General features: G+C 38.5%; 1 long non-coding RNA gene across 1 annotated transcript; it reads right to left on the bottom strand.

The window, feature by feature from the left end:
* Positions 1–3011: 3011 nt before the first annotated feature.
* Positions 3012–5786, bottom strand: LOC115966073. Its single transcript, XR_004086303.1, has 3 exons — positions 5440–5786; positions 4303–4364; positions 3012–3057 (listed from the first exon to the last, which is right to left on the bottom strand). It is a non-coding gene; the product is annotated as an uncharacterized LOC115966073 (long non-coding RNA).
* Positions 5787–14932: the final 9146 nt, after the last annotated feature.

Here is a 14932-nt window from a genome sequence, read left to right as displayed (position 1 = left end):
ATCTAATAAATGTAAGCACCAATTTGGGGTCGAAGGGCACTCCTTGGAAGAATGTGTGTAGTTGAGACATTGAATCTAAGATCTCATTGATAATAAGCTGATACAGTTCGATAACACCACTGGGCTGAATGTCATCACCAATCCCTTGCCTTCTTACCTAGAAGGGAATGTGAACGCTATCTCTACAGTGGAAGAAAGGATTCTAGATTTCTCATCCCCTTTATTCCCTTGGAAAGCCATGTTGTGGGCTCTAGCCTAGGAAAGTCACATTGTTTTGGACAACATGGGAACCCCAGGATTTGACTGGGAAGTCTACTCATTCTGTGATAATGGAAATAGGCACACCTTATTCAATTTTGGAGTGCTTAGGGTATAGGTTCAAAGTTTAGTCGACTGTGGTATTATCTGGATAGCAAGAAAGGTTATGCATAGGAGTGATTGAATGCCAGCTAGCCTATGCCCTCTGGGGGTACAAATAGGGATGAGGAATAAGTATTTGAGAGAGCGCATTTGTAAGGTCCCTCAAGGGATGAGGACACCAGCTCCTCTGACTTCGATCGTTATCGAAGAGATTACAGATTTGTCTGTGGATTCTAGAGCATTAGCTTCAAGGAAGCAACAAACCATGCTAGTAGTTAAGGGTTTCGCTCCTTTGATCTTATCGTTGCTTGGGATTGTAGAGTCATCACTAGGGTTCATCCAAAAAGAGACCTATGTTGTTCCCATTATTCGAGGTTTTACTCCTCTAGTTCTACCAAGGTCAATTTCTGGCAGCTTTGGGATGCTTGACCCTAAGGCTAATGAAGCCTTTTTGCCCAGTCCAGTCATTATTGGTCCAAAGATGTTCTCCCTAGCGCCTAATCTACAAACTTAGGAGGGTTTGATCATTCACATGCCGGAGCCCTTTCTTTAGAAAGATAGCCATAATGTCCCATGGAAGTACGATGTGACTTTAAATTTTGAACGAAGAAGTTTGCTCTAATGGCTCTTCAGGTCTATCCAAACTTACTAGGAGTGGTCGATATTATACTTCTGAGGAATTAGAAAAGAGAAAGAAGGAGCTTGCAAGGGTACAGCCGAGCCAGTCAAGAATAGGGTCATCACTAAAGAAGTTGAGGAATTTTGAAGACTATTTGAAAGGTTGACTATAGTTTGATTTAGCAATTGAACAAATCTCCAGCTCAGATTTCTATCTTGGCATTGTTGTTATCTTCCGAGGTCTACCGTGAGGCTCTTTTAAAGGTGTTGAAAGAGATGCATGTTCCTACTGGTATTACAAATTCCTCCTTTGAGGGTATGGTATCATTGGTGTTAGCCACCAACCAGATTTCCTTTTCAGATGATGAGTTGCCTCCAGAAGGAAATGATCATACTTTGGCCATGCACATTGTTGTCAAGTGTGAAGACATAATTATCGCAAGGGTATTAATTGATAATGGGTTAGCTCTGAATGTCTGCTCGATGGCCATTCTAGAGTGCTTGAAAGTGGATATATTGCTTATCCGACCTAGCACCATGATTATCAAAGCCTTTGATAGAATGCATTGAGAAGTGCAAGGTGAGATTGAGCTAATGATTAAGATCGGCCTGAGGTCCTTCATGATTAACTTCCAAGTGATTAAGGTGGATTCTCCATACAATATGTTTCTAGGGAGGCCCTGGTTACACGCAGTAGGTACAGATGTGTCTACCCTCCATTGGAGACTCAAGTTCATATATGAGAATCAATTAATCACCATTATGGCCGAAGAGCCCATGAATATTTTTTGGGAGACATCTATACCCTACATTGATGCTAATGTCTTTCTAGAAGCATCTTTCCATAGCTTTGAGCTAGTTTCTATGATTCATAATGCTTCAAGGCTTGAGCTAGGATGGCCTGCAGTAGCTTTGATGGCCGCTAGATAGATGCTCAAGTTTGGTTACAAGTTAGGCTAAGGCCTCTGCCGCAGGACATAGGAGCCCTACCCTGGTGGAACTTTCAGATAACAAGGGAGGATTTGGTCTAGGGTATAAGCCCACTCATGAGAAACTCTTTCAAGCTTCTAGAGGAAATAAGAGGAAGTTTGCTAGTCTAAGGATGTCCATTCCCCATATCAGGGCTACTTTTCCAGCTCCTGCCGAGGTCATTATGCCAGAACCTTTTAAGGAAGTGGATGATGAAAAGTCTGACCTAGCTTTTATTATTCAACTCTGTCCCAAGGAGTTCTCAGTGAACGTTAGCATATCTTCCAAAGATAGTCCAACTTCTACTATCCAACTGGGGCTACGCCTTTGGATCATCGAGCCTTGCTTTATGATTGCCCCGGTTAAGTAAGGAGTATTCCATCATCGAGTGATTAGGCCTCCCAATCACCTAAGAGGGTTGGAATAGCATATTTAGTTTATTTTGCATGCTTATGTTATTTCCTGCTTTATTTGTTTTCCTTGTTTGTTCCCCCAGTTTATTTTCCTAGTAACAACAAAAAAGAGTATATCCCTTTTATCATTGTCAGGCATGAATTTGTTTTTCCCTATTCCTGTAATCTATTAATGAGATATTCAACATATTATTCAGGAAACTTCTTGCATCTCTCTTTATTTTCTTTCCTATGAATGTGTGTGCAAATTATCTTATGTCTCTTTGTATATGTTCTGTCACGCCCCAAACCCGATACTCGGATTTGTGACCATGACCGGCATGCTAATATCAAGCCTAAACCTGATATTAACAAGAACCAACTTAAACTTTTACAAAACTTTTCCAAAAGCTTCTCTTTTTATTTTCAGAATAATTTTGTTGTTTCATTACTTCTTGATATCACTTTTCACTTCATAGTCAGAGCATCTATATTGTACTCAAAATGTAACATAATCCACCAATCATTTAATTTCCACACTTCACATAATACATCTCTTAATACTTTAAGGTACACAACTTTCTTTAGATCCTAAAATACACAATACTACAAAGCTAAACATAAAATTGCTAATTTAGGATCTATACAAATCAAACTAAAACCAGCTCTTTCCAAAACTCGACTAAGGCTCCCTCTGCTCCAAAATAAAACCTGTTAACTGAAAGAGTGGAAGGGATGAGCTACACAGCTCAGTAAAGGTAAGATATATGAGAATTCAATAAGGATGCATGTAAATCAAATCATTTCATTCTATGCATAATCAAATAGGAGAACAGCTTTCCATGCATAGTATTTTATACTATTCAGAATAATAACTTATACGCTTTTCATAGGAAAATAATTGTTCTCATTTTTCTTATCAGCTTGATATTACCAAAACCTTTCGGATTAAACTTCTATCATTTTCTACAAAGTCACCACATATATTCTCATTACAAAAAAATCATTTTAACGTAAATCAATTATTCGGCAACTTTGTATTAAACTAGAAACATCTTGACCCAATAAGAAAACCTTTTTTTTTATAAACCTCTTCTCATAGAATACTATAACTTTCATGATCAGAAAACTTAACGTTTCATAAAAACAAATATCTGATACTTTTAAACATAAACTTGTACTTTTATCAGAAACTTTACTTTTATAGCATAACAGAACTTCAGAAACTTTTATCTTTAATGAACAGCTTTTCTTTTCATTAGAAACTTCTTCTTGCCATGAGAGCTTTGACTTTTCACAATGCATTTAAACAAAATAATTCTCTCATGATTAATAACATAACATAGCTGTTCATAACATATTGGTTAGTCCATGTCTGATAAGCTGTACAGAGAAGGCCTCATCACATTTGGAAAACCTCATGTGCATGATATTGTCCCCTTTGAGAGGCCTGATGGCACATCTCCTCCAGGTTTTGTTCCTCCCCGCCGTCCGTACACATTGGGGAGAAGGCCTTAGTCAGATTAGAGTTACGGGCAACCCCATTTCCTCTACTTTAAATGGCCTAGAGTTACGGGCAGCCCCATTTCCTCTACTTTAAATGGCCAAACAGATAACATATTTCCATGGAAAGCCAATAATTAACCCCTACTGGCTGAGTTCAAATTATCAGAGGACATAACCCGAAAACATTTCATACTTTACATCATACTGAAATTTCTTATTTTGCATAACATTTCATAATAATAGCATTTCCATTCTTTTCATTAAACATCATGTTCGTGAAATCAATAATAGCATCAATATGCTTAAATCATATACATAAGTTTTTCGAAAGCTCACGAACATATCTTTGTCAGAATAATGATTACATGCCATATCTCTAATCAAAAACATTTTAATGCATAACATACTTTAAAATAACCTCATGACTTACCAAATGCTCATATAACTTATCCCTTACCTGAAAGCAGAGGAACCGAGAGCCTACAGTCGACGGAGCTTAAACTTGGATACTGGTAACACCTAAACCATAAATCAAAGCTTATTACTATCTATAATTTCCTTGTCATAGACTTCACAATCATTCATCTCAAAACCTATCTCTTAGAATCAAGGAAGTCCTAATCCCACCTCAAAGAGGTTCCCACAAACACAAAATGCATTCATCAAACCACATGATGTACTAAATCATAGAGAAACCAATTCATAAAATTTATATATGATTCTAACATACCAAAGGATGAGCATATAAAATTATAGCTCAAAACATTCATCTTAACTTTAGAATTTAAATCCTCAAAGTTAGGCATGTCCCTTACTGTTCACTGTGCTATTCCAGCAGCATATGCCCCATTTGTAAAATACAAACGGGCTGTCCAAACACATCCAATTGTCATGAAATTTTACATAACTACTCCTCTATATGTCCAGTATAAACCATAAAAATTTCGGAGTCAAAGCATAAACCCATAAATTACTAAAAATCACACAAGACAGCATACTCAAATCTGTCCTGTCAGAAATTCATGCAACTTATAAATTAAACCATTATTTTTATGTTCATCCAAATGCTGTGAGACCAATTCAATAACAACCAAAACTGTCTTAAGTTTCATAGTAATTATCCCTAGCATCCAAATTCACTATATAAAATTTAATACATAATTTAACATGCATGAACACAGAATCTGTCACAGTGACAGCTTCAGAACATATTCTTACAAAATCATCAACAAATAGCAATAAGCCTTAATTTCATTTGGGTATTTTTATACACTCATTAGACATGTTATAAAACACTTTCATACAGTCATTTAACCATTTAGAGCAAGATAAGCACAACCAAAAATCCCAGCAGCAGCATCAACAATACTCATCCTAACTTTTTCTTACTTCCTTAATCATACAAAATCATTAATTAATAAAAACCCTAATCTACCTTCAACAAATCATCAACACAACTTCAAAGCTTCTTAAAACAGCATATATATATATATATAGACTTACAAGCTTTCCAATTTTACAAACCACAAAACCAACTTCTTAAGATTCCATGAAGAAATTATGGATTCTAAGGTGAGAGTAGCTAGACCCTTACCAAATTTCTGATTCCAAGGAGAAATAGAATCACTCTTGCATGGAAGAATTTCCCCATTTCCTAGTGGCTGGACCCAAAATTATGAGAGGTGGAGAGCTTGAGAGAATTTTCTTTCTTTTGGTTTAGGACCCGTGGGAATGAAAGGGAGAGAAGAGTTGAGAGAATTTTCTTTCTTTTGGTGTGTGAACCCTTGGACTCAAGAGAAAGACTCAAGGGAGCTTCCTAGCACTTTCCTTAAGACAAAAGAGAGAAAAGTGAGGTGCAAATTTCTGATTTGCATTGATCCGTGGAAATGGGAGCAAAAGAGCTTCTTGAGTCTTCTTTCTTTGAGAGAGTCAAAGAAGAGATAAAGGTGCAACCAATAAGAACAAAGAAGGAATAAAACAAAGAAGTAAAGCAAGAGTGACCAAGGAAATTTCTGATGCAGCCAAGAAGTCTAGCAAAATATCTTGGGTGATTCACGTGTAGTGCTAGGAAAGAGAGGATACTTACCTTTTCAACTTTTAGTATTTATACCTTTCACCCTCCCATAGTTCTATATTCTAGAAAGGCCCAAATAACAAAATAACTTTGCATATAAACCCTTACTTTTATACACTTAATTAAACACCAACAATTATATATCTAATAACTTAAATCACTTAATATAATTTTGTACATACTTAGTATATATTTAAAATACCAATAGCAATTCAGTTATGTATAACCTTTACAATTCTCATTCAATGGCATTATAAAATAATATGCTTATTAAATACTCTTCTATTAATTATAAAAATAAAGTGGTTTAAAATAGTAACTAACCACTTAAACACATGGTTTAATCATAAAGTTGGGTCGGGGTGTTACATGTTCCGTTCTATAGGATTTGTTCTGATTCCCAAGTGGGTACATCGCCCCTTTGCCATAACGAGGATATGGATGATGTGAATGAGACAATAGAATTGCATCATTATATTGAAGGATTGGAAGAGGTTTCGAACTTACCTCGAGATATCCTAGAAGCTCTGAATAAAGAGAATGAAGGGTCCAAGCCCAATATAGAAGAAATAGAGGTGATAAACCTAGCTGAGGAAGGCGAAGAGGGAAAGCTTGTCAAGATAGGGATAAATTTTCCCAAGAACACAAGAGAAGAGCTCATAGCTCTGTTGAAGGAATTCAAGGAAATATTTGCTTGGTGTTATCAGGATATGTCAGGATTGGATACAGAGATTGTTGTCCACAGGATTCCGGTCAAACTGGAATGCCCCCTTAGTGCACAGGCCCTCCGAATGATGAAATTTGAGATTATCCTGAAGATTAAAGAAGAAGTGGAAGAAGTGAATGCTAGTTTTCTTACCGCCATAGCCTACTCTGATTGGGTTGCAAATATTGTTCCCATGCCAAAGAAATATGGGAAAGTATGCATGTACATTGATTATAGAGATTTGAACTGGCTAGCCCATAGGACAATTTTCCCCTATCGCATCTTGATACCCTAATTGACAACACAACTACCAACATGTTCCTCTCCTTTATGGATGGATTCTCGAGTTATAATCAAATCACGATGGCTGAAGAGGACAAAGCCGAGATGGCATTCACTACCCATTGGAGAACTTACGCCTATGATGTCATGCCATTCAGTTTGAAAAATGCAGGTGTGACTTACCAGTGAGCCATGGTAACCTTGTTCCATGATATGATGCATGAGGAGATCGAAGTCTATGTGGATGACATGATCGCCAAGTTGTGCACTCCTAGAGATCATTTGATAGATTTGAGGGAAGTTATTCAAGCGCCTTGTTAAGTACAGGTTAAGGCTTAACCCTAATAAGTGCATCTTTGGAGCCAATCTAGGGAAATTGCTCGGTTTCATAGATAGCCAGAGAGGGGTTGAAGTGTACCCCACAAAAGTCCAGGCCATCAGGGACATGCTCGCATCGAAAACCGAAAAACAAGTTCAAAAATTCTTAGGAAGAATCAATTATATAGCCTACTTCATAATGCAGTTGACCGCCATATGCAATCCCTTATTTAAGCTCTTAAAGAAAGACACAAAGATAGAATGGATAGATGAATGTTAAGCGGCTTTTGACAAAATCAAGCAATATTTGTTGAACCCTCCTATTTTGGTTCCCCTTACACTGGGACATCTATTGATTCTTCAGCTAGCGGTGCAAGAGACATCCATGGGTTGCATGTTAGGCCAGCTAAATGAACCCCGATCAAAAGGAGAAGGCGATTTACTACTTGAATAGGAAGTTCAGCAGTTGTGAGATTAACTACATTGTCATTGAGAAGATATGTTGTGTCCTAGCGTGGGCCTCGCATAAGTTACGGCAGTATATGCTCTACTTCAACATGAGGTTGATTTCCCGCATGGATCCTATCAATTACATCTTCGAAAAGCCTGCTCTCATAGGGAAGATCTCCCATTGGTAGATGTTGCTATCTGAGTTTGATATTGTGTTTGTAGTGTGAAAGGCCATCAATGGCCAGGCCATAGATAATTACTTGGCGAATTAGCCATTGAACGATCAAGATTTCTTAGAATCCCTATTCCCAGATAAGGATGTTTTGGTGATAGAGCCAGAACTGAGCAGTGTTGAATCATGGCGTTGGAAGCTTTATTTTGATGGAGCCGCCAATACCATTGGAAATGGATTAGGAGCAGTTCTAGTATCCCCGAAGGGCCAGCAAATCCTTGTTTTAGTTGAGTTGAATTTCAATTGCATGAATAATGTCACAAAGTACGAAGCATGCATAGTAGGCCTGCGAGCCACCTTAGAGTTCGGCGCATATGATTTAAGTGTATTTGATGTTGATCATCTCCCAGATAGAAGGAAAGTGGCAAGCTTAGGACACCAAGTTGATTCCGTACCAGAGATGTGTTAGCTACTTGATCTCGAAGTTTCAAAACATTGCCTTTGCTTACTTGCCTCGAGCACACAATCAGTTTATAGATGCTTTAGCGACCCTAGCTAGCATGGTTAAGTTGACAGAGGGAGGTGAGATGTGACAATTGCACATAGAAGTCTGTGGTTTGCCGGCCTACTGCATGAGCATTGAAGAGTGCATGAACGTTGAAGTCGAGATCGATGGAAAACCATGGTACCACGATATTAAAGCTTATATCAAGGATGGTGAATACCCGTTTGGAGCTACAAAGAGTGAGAAGAAGTTCATCAGGTGCATGGTATGATAGTTTTTCCTAAGTGGGACTTGTATAAGAGGAACTATGATACAAACTTGCTTCGATGCATAGATGCTATTGAAGCTAGCCATTTGATGGAAAAGATGCATGGGGGCTTGTTTGGAGCCCATGCCAATGGACCCTTGTTGGCCCAAAAAATTATGAGAGTTGGCTACTATTGGCTCACCATGGAGAATGATTGCATCCAGCATGTAAGGACATGCCATCGTTGCCAAGTCTGTCAGAATAGGAAGAATGTTCCTCCCCAACCCTTGCATTCCTTAGCAGCGCCGTGGCCTTTTTTAGCCTGGGGTATGGACGTAATCGGACCTATGATTTCGAAAGCCTCGAATAGGCATGAGTGTATTTTAGTGGCCATCAATTACTTTACCAAATGGGTGGAAGCCGCTTTATACAAAAGCATCACCCAGGCAATAGTAGCCTGATTCTTGAGACCAAACATCATTTGCCATTATGTTGTGTCAAGCTAACTCATTATAGATAATGGAAAGAATCTAAATGGAAAGATGATTGAGTAGCTTTGCCAATAGTTCAAGATTGAACACCGAAATTCGGTTCCTTACTATCCACAAATGAATGGCATGATGGAAGTAGCCAACAAGAATATAAAGAAGGTCTTAGTGAAAATGATAAATATCTATAAGGATTGGCATGAGTACTTGCCATTTGCCTTGTGCGCTTATTGCACTTCTGTTCGTACTTCCACGAGCGTGACCCCGTACTCTTTGGCTTATGGCATGGAAGCCATCCTCCCAGTAGAGGTAGAGATCCCATCTCTCAAGATTTTGTCATAGACAGAGCTATTAGAAGCTGAATGGGCCTATTCTTGATATGAACAGTAGAACATGATAGATGAAAAGTGTATGACTGTGATGTGCCATGGTCAGTTGTACCAGCGCCGCATCGAGCAAGCATTTAACAAGAAGGTTAGACCTAGAGTCTTTGAAGAAGGTGACCTAGTCTTGAAGAAGTGCAACTAGGCCATGCTTGATCATAAAGGAAAGTTTGCCCCAACTTACGAGGGCCCATATATGGTGAAGAAGGCGTTCTCTGGAGGAGCCTTAATTCTAGTCGACATGGATGGGCATGATTTCAATATACCCACCAATTCTGATGCCATCATATAGTACTTTGCATGAGGGAGCCTCCAAGTGAAACCCTTTCTACATTCCTATGTAAAAAAAAAAAAAAAGCATAAAATATAAAAATATGAAAAGGTAGATTGAAAATCCGAAAGGGCGGTTTACGCAAAGGGAGAGCCAAAAAATAAAGTGTGAGGAGCTAGCTAGATTGAAAACCTGAAAAGGCAGTCTAGGAAAAAATTAAGGCAATAAAAAATTTGTAATGTTTGTTTAAACTACGTGATGACCCGATCCTTCCTAGTAAAGGTATGTGTAAAGTTGTAATTTACAACTATATGTTTTGTTGGCTTTTATTTCGTGCCAAATTTGATTGTAATTTTACTTAATCTTTTGTACCTTGTATTTATTGTGAGATTTAATTGTAAGGGTTATATGATAGAGAGAGAGAGTGTGAAGACTTAAGCAATTGAAGATAGAAGAGTTTTCGCAGGTAGCTCGTGACTAAGCATCCCGCGAAATGATGCATATGCCCTGCACATAACTGGAATGCGAAGAGTCAGGACAGATGGAGACAATTGTGTTTTGCGAGTAGCTCGCGAGTAAGCCTTCCCGTGAGACACTCACGAAACATTTTGTTTTGCCAGACTGTGCTATTTGATACACACTTTCTGTACCCACACTATATATACCCACATTATCCACAAACATTAAGGAGTACTTCAGGGAGAAAACCCTAGCCACAAACCTTGAGAGTTAGAGATTGTTATACCCACATTTCTCTACACACCTCAACTCCTTCCTCTCCATTTCCATACCATTAAGAGGTTGATAGCCCAAACACTTACCACACCCTTTCAGAGTGTTTAGTGAGGTTTTGGTGCTGTTGGGAAGCATTGGAAGAAGCCAAGGATGGAAAATGCAACATGGAGCTTGTTGCGGGATCTAGAGAGCTAGACAAGACATAGTTCCGAGAAGCCTTGTTGGAGTAGGAGCTTGGAGGGCTTAGGTACATCGAGTAGATTAGGCTTGGAGGGTCTCTTGTTAACCCATGTATCCCAACTGATTGTCTAGTGGATCGATTATTGCTTAGAGGGTGGCGGAGAGGTTTTTCGTTGAGTTCTTCGGTTTCCTCTTCAATAACACATCGGCATGTTATCTTGTGTTTGCATTCTTCTTCCCTACTCTTTTACCTTTCTTTTTACTGCTGTGTTATAATGTTTAAGGGTTAGAGTAGCTTGTTTGTTTATTCGCTTGCATTTACTCTATTCCGCATTTAGTATTAAGTTAGAGTAAAATCAATCGAGCTGTAACTTTAATTTGAGGGTCTAAATAACTCTTGTGTTTTCACACATTTTCAAGCATTCAGTATGTAGGTAGCCAATTTTGGCCTGGTCACATTTTAAAAGAAAAATCAGTTAGTTGAATCTGCCTGGGTGTGGGATTAGGATCAGAAAAAAATGGACCCTTTTTCAAGATGAAGATATAAGGATGCCTTAGGATTTCCCAAGAATTGCTCTATGTTTACAACTCATGTAACCCTCTGTGGTTTGTTCAAATATTTTATGGCACATGCTAGTGGAAGGTGTACCCCAATGGGAATGGAAAAAATCTGTATAGAACAGGATGTATCCTTTGGAACCTAAGATATTGATATGCATAGACTTACATTTACCATTTTTATTTGAATGATCTTGCATTTTCAAAGCATTTGCGCACATATTCATTAAACATGCTTGTCTTGTGCCTTTCTATCCTTTCATGCATCTATCATCATTCTTTTTACAAACATAGATATCATGACATAAATATCTCCTGATGATCAATATATACATAAGTATCTATGTTTCTACATTCTTTCTATTTTAAGCATGCCTTACAAACTAGATTATGCTTTAAAACCCCAAAAGTGGAAGGCCTCACGTAATTTTTTGGCAATTTACGAAGGGGCTTTCCATGCATGGTGGAATACTAACTACATAGCTCATGTGTAGAAATGAAAAGAAATAGAAAAGACTCAAGCAAGTCAAACATGGCCCAAATGGTTTGACACTACCTAGCATAGTCTCCCAAAGCTGGTGAGAAGAATCAGATCATTCGAGGAATGGGTTGAAGCAACACTGCTACATCAAAACCGAGGTCTTTGCCAATCTCGCTAAGTTTGGCATATGAATGTCGAAGCCAGACCAAATCCCTCTCTAAGCTAGGACCTGAGGTGCAACTCTACCTATCTGTATCAAGCAAGACCTATAATGTGTTAATCTCGGCAGTGGCAACTCTTAATGCTTCCTCCTTCTCGGCTACCTTAGCCTAGAGACGACGAAAAGCCAACTGTGGCTCACTAGGCTCATTAGCCGACCTATTCTTAAGGCTTAAAGTAGAATGAACGTAGGATGTAGCCTTCACTAGCCTTAATGCTAAATCATTAGCCTTGCTACTCGCCTTAGCATGGCTAGCTTCTACTGTGGCTCTCTCCTCATCTCTAGTCTAGCTCAAGACAGTGAATCTTTGAGTAAGATTTCCAGCTCACTCTCTAGACTCGTAACCAAATATCTCAGTTGATTGTACTCAATATCTGTGGCTGAAAAGGTCTGACCCCTCTGTGAGAACTCTGCTTGAAGTGTGGCAAGCTTAGTATCATGTGTCCTCCCCATCTCATCAAAATTCTCCATAACGGCAATAAAGGCCTCCTTGCAACAATCTAGATCTATGATGGCCTATGTCAAGCACTCTCGTAGGTCCCCAAGGCCTTTGTCAGGCACTCTCTCAGGTCCTTAAGAGTACTCTCAACTTTGATCTGAAACTCCATGGTATAATCCCTCAGTATATCAGCTGGAAGCCTCGGATCAAGTGGATCGGGCTTTGTTAAGTCAATGATGAATCATGGATCACTAATGGCTGTACACTTTTTGAACTTAGTAGTAGACCACCCATAGTCATCCCCGGGACAAGTAGGATAGTCAATAGTCAACTTGCACTCCTTCTAAAAGCCAAAAGCACACTCTACCATAGCTATGTCTATATCCTTGAGTCCATACTCACAAGTGATGTCAGAAAGATCACTAAGTCACGGGACGTGTTGAGTACCCCTGAACTGCATCATAATCATACTCAGATAATATCTAGTGCAACCCTAGATGCCCATTAGTGGGATGCCAAGCAAACCAGTGCAGTGAGTCTAACCCCACCACTTGGTGACTCCCCACTTGACTCTTCATACACAGTCAATGGGACCCAAGCTATACAAATATCAAAACCAAGTAGTGATGTCCCCAGTGAAAGGAAGAACAAGGGCTATAGTGATCTTAACTCTATTCCTCCATAAAAACCTTGCGGGTTGTGTATGATATTATGTATGACGTTGTGTATGATATTATGTATGACATTATGTTATAAATAATGAAGATGTTTTATTATCTAAAATAATGGTAACATGAATATTTGGACATTATCATATAATTCTTGAGATGCATAGTCTGTGATTTATGTGATTAGTCGCAAAAGACATAAATCACAAGTTTTTTGTAAACTCAAAACCTTAGTTCATAGTCGGTGATGAAATTGGGCATTTCATCTTAGAAGACTATAACGTGTAAACTAAGATGGTTTGTCTTGATCATGCAAGTGGAGACTTCTAGTTGATATGTTGATGTGTCTTAAGTATATAAAACATATTGAACTGGACCGCTGTGAGATTAATTATTTTATTAATGACTGTCAACTGAAGAATAAATCTTACGACTTTAATTCACATAAACTCTCAATCCTAAAAGGATAGTAAACACGATCATGAAATGTAGGTTGCTTTGATATATCAGGAGTGAGATCTAATTCAACGGTTAAAACCACAGTATGTTAGGTAGCCAAACGTAGTGTTAAAGGAACACATATCCTCAAGATGGAATTCACAGTCTCTTTGTAGAGATATAAAATATTCCCTTGAGAGAAGTTTAATGAGTTTGGTTATCAAAGTGTTAGGCCTAACCACTTTAGTAAAGAGTTACTAAAGTTTATATTTTATGAAATTTGATTTCATAAATATATATGAATAACTTAAAGGATTAAACTGGGTACTCAAGGATCAAGGGGTAGTGATTTTCAAAGTGGCAGTTATATATTATGACTTTGTATTACTACGAATATTTCCATGAAGGGGTTAATTGTTTAGATAATAAAGTCTTGAGATTTAAAGCCTAGAGTGCAATTATATCAAAGCAACCGTTGGATCTTTCACATCGGAGCTCCGATTAGGACATAAGGCATATCATCGTGTAGATTTTCAACCGCTCTATGCAACGCTGCTGGAAACATCATCATCTGACTATTCACACGCTGCTATGCGCCGGTCAAAGTTTTGGTAAATTATTTCACACGCCTCATGAGCCATAAGTGTTGCTCCAATCCTGTCGTCGTCGTCGCTATTGGAATTGTCTTTCTCCGATCTACATCATTGGAAAAGAATCGGCCTCAACGAATGGCTCACGCATCGCTTGAAATTTTCTGCAACAGCAGCTACACACCTCATGCGCTTCATGCGCCGCCTTGCTGCCCACTAATGTCATCTATGACATCATTAGTGCCATGTCAACCCTAGTTGATGTCATCTTCTAGGTTTGTGCTGATGTCATCTTGATGTCATTAGCCATGTCATCATTAGGTCTGCTAACGTCATCTGTCCAAGTCATCACCAACCCTGCTGACATCATCTGCTTCCATCAGTGTTGAATTCCTTCATTCACTGTTGACCTCACTGAGTGTTGACTTTTCTAGGTTGACTATTGACTTTCTAAGGGTTGACTGTTGACTTTTTCCAGAGTTGACTTTTTGCAGTCTAGGTGCTCCTTGCCTAGTTTTTTTTGGGTAGATTTCATTTTTGCTTCCATTTTTGCATATTTTTTCTTCTAAATGAAGAATAAGGATAGGTCTTCTTTTTATGAATAACAATTTTGCAAATGTCATGGCCATAATATTAAGACTTGCTATCAATCGGCTGTTTCCATTTTTGCTACTACTGTTGCTAACACTGAGGATAGGTCTTCTCCACTATCACCATTTCCAAAGTTGACCTTCAAAACATCATCGCCAATACCATTCGTATGGTTGGTAATGCATCTTATTCCTCTTCTCTTTCAGTTACATCTGGTATTCCTCCTTCCTCTTGGCTTATGGATTCTGCTTGTTGCAACCACATGACACCTCACTCATCCTTATTTTCTCA

Source organism: Quercus lobata, chromosome 10, assembly GCF_001633185.2.
Source record: "Quercus lobata isolate SW786 chromosome 10, ValleyOak3.0 Primary Assembly, whole genome shotgun sequence".
Classification (NCBI taxonomy): domain Eukaryota; kingdom Viridiplantae; phylum Streptophyta; class Magnoliopsida; order Fagales; family Fagaceae; genus Quercus; species Quercus lobata.
The sequence above is the reverse complement of the archived record's forward strand: the minus strand, read 5'-3'. Positions and strand labels throughout refer to the sequence as shown.